At 50.1% G+C, this 1,978-nt stretch overlaps 1 pseudogene across 1 annotated transcript; it reads right to left on the reverse strand.

Moving 5' to 3' along the window:
• Positions 1-757: 757 nt before the first annotated feature.
• On the reverse strand, positions 758-1,426 carry LOC308258668 (cofilin-1-like; annotated as a pseudogene). Its single transcript has 2 exons — positions 1,394-1,426; positions 758-1,326 (listed from the first exon to the last, which is right to left on the reverse strand). The product of its transcript is annotated as a cofilin-1-like (transcript).
• Between the last annotated feature and the right edge of the window lie 552 nt (positions 1,427-1,978).

The raw sequence follows: 1,978 nt of genomic DNA on the forward strand, positions 1-1,978 counted from the left end.
TCAGGTCATCTTCCAAAGATCTCTGCTACTTCCCTTCCGTGAGCCCCATCGTAATCACTCAGACTTGGCAGCCAGCAGGCCCCAGGCACTGCTGACACAGCTCCAATGAGCCCCAACCTCAGCCCCAGAGGAGGCCTTCTTCCGGGTGTTCAGTAGTCCATGGAGAGAGTTAGAGATAAAGAGCCGGAAATGCCACGGAAAAGCCATCTGCCCTCAGAGCACAAGGGGAAAGCAGGGTCAGTGAACATTCTCTGCATTATCTTTTCTTTTCTTTTTAATTGAATGTCCCTTTACTGGTCCTATTTCCACGAGTGGTCAAGACCAGAGGAAAGGAGAGGAGAACCAGCCAGCACGGTTGGGGTCATCTCCCTAATATTCTATTTATACACAGAACTAAATAGATAAGCACAGAGTCACTATTGTGGTTAGAAGTTAGCAGCATGGGATAAAGGAGGGACAGGTGGGGATTAGGGGTGTCATTAAAAAAATACAGTCCCCCCAAACTGGATACCTGGGGGGAACTTGGTCTGCTTCAATCCAAGAGGAATTAGAGGGTCAGAAGCAGTTTGGGAAGGCCAGAACCATCAGGGATGGAGGGAGAAGGGAGGATGGGCTGTTTGGCAACTAGGGTGAAGAGATTGCCCTTCCTCTGCTGGGATCCCCCAGCCCCTCGGGTGTGGCAGGAAGGGGACAGCCTGCAACCCCCAAGGGCAGGTCTGAGGCTGCGAGATGCTCCAGGCAAGGGGCTGGAGGGGCCTCACAAAAGCTTGCCTTCCAGGGAGATGACAGCACTGCCCCTCAGCTTCTCCACCAGGGTGCAGTGGTCCGTGACCTACTCATAGCAGTTTTCTTGTCATTCATTCTTGATCTCTGTCAGCTTCTTTTTGATGGCATCCTTGGAATTGGCATAGATCATTTTGCTCTTAAGGGTGCACACTCAGTGGCCCAGAAGATAAACACCAGGTCCTCCTTCTTGCTCTCCTTGGTCCCATAGGTTGCGTTGTAGAGGGCGTAGTGGTAGTCCTTGTCTGGCAGCATCTTGACAAAGGTGGCGTAGGGGTTGTCCACAGTCTGGCCCACATCACCTACCAGGATTTCCTTTCCCTCCTCCTGGATGATGTTCTTGTCTTACTTAGCAGAAGAGCACAGCCTCCTTGCGTTTCTTCAGCTCCTCTGGCATCAATGACTTTGCACCTTCATGTCATTGAACACCTTGATGACGCCATCAGTCGGCCCCCCAGAGGTCACACTTCCAGACAGCAAGGATTGCCAAGGGAGATGAGAGCCGCCGCAACAGTCGCTGTGGGTCCCACTGAGCGCCCTCAGCTTTTCCAAATTCGTATTTCTACTCTCTTCCCTGGGCCTTTTCCCTCCTCTCTCCTTTGTAGACTACCTTTTTGGTGCTTCCTTTTCTAAGGAACAGCATCCTGCTATTCTTTTTATCACATGGGATACAAACTCACTGGGGAGATATGGCAAACACACAGTAATACTTTAGGAGACAGTCAAGGCCACCGCTTGTCTATTTGATGATTTATGCAAATCCAAAACGGGTGCTCCTTCCTCTAGGTGAGCTACTGGCATTGAAAAGAGGCGCATGAATCTTAGTCCCCGATGGACCCCTTGGCCAAGAGCCCTCAAGCAGAACACAAAAATGTGTGGCCACGTGGGATAGCCCTGGGAACGGTAATGAAAATGTTCAGCCCAATGTAATCCACCACAAATAGGCATGGCACAGAAGCTACCTGTCATAGAAAGGGAGAGAAAAGTGATTGCTTTATTAGAAAGGCTCTGGTGGGCTTTGGACTGGTAGAGTTAGCCAGAGATTACTTTCTGAATAAGAAAGGCATTCCACAAGGAGAAAGCTGGATGAGCTGAAACATGGAAAGAGGAGAATCCACTCCACACTTGGTCCAGCCCTTTCTCTCTTCCTTTTCCTATTGTGTGTCCTCATTTAAAATATTTCCACCGACCCCTC

The sequence above is a fragment of the Muscardinus avellanarius genome (assembly GCF_963383645.1).
Source record: "Muscardinus avellanarius genome assembly, chromosome: 2".
Classification (NCBI taxonomy): domain Eukaryota; kingdom Metazoa; phylum Chordata; class Mammalia; order Rodentia; family Gliridae; genus Muscardinus; species Muscardinus avellanarius.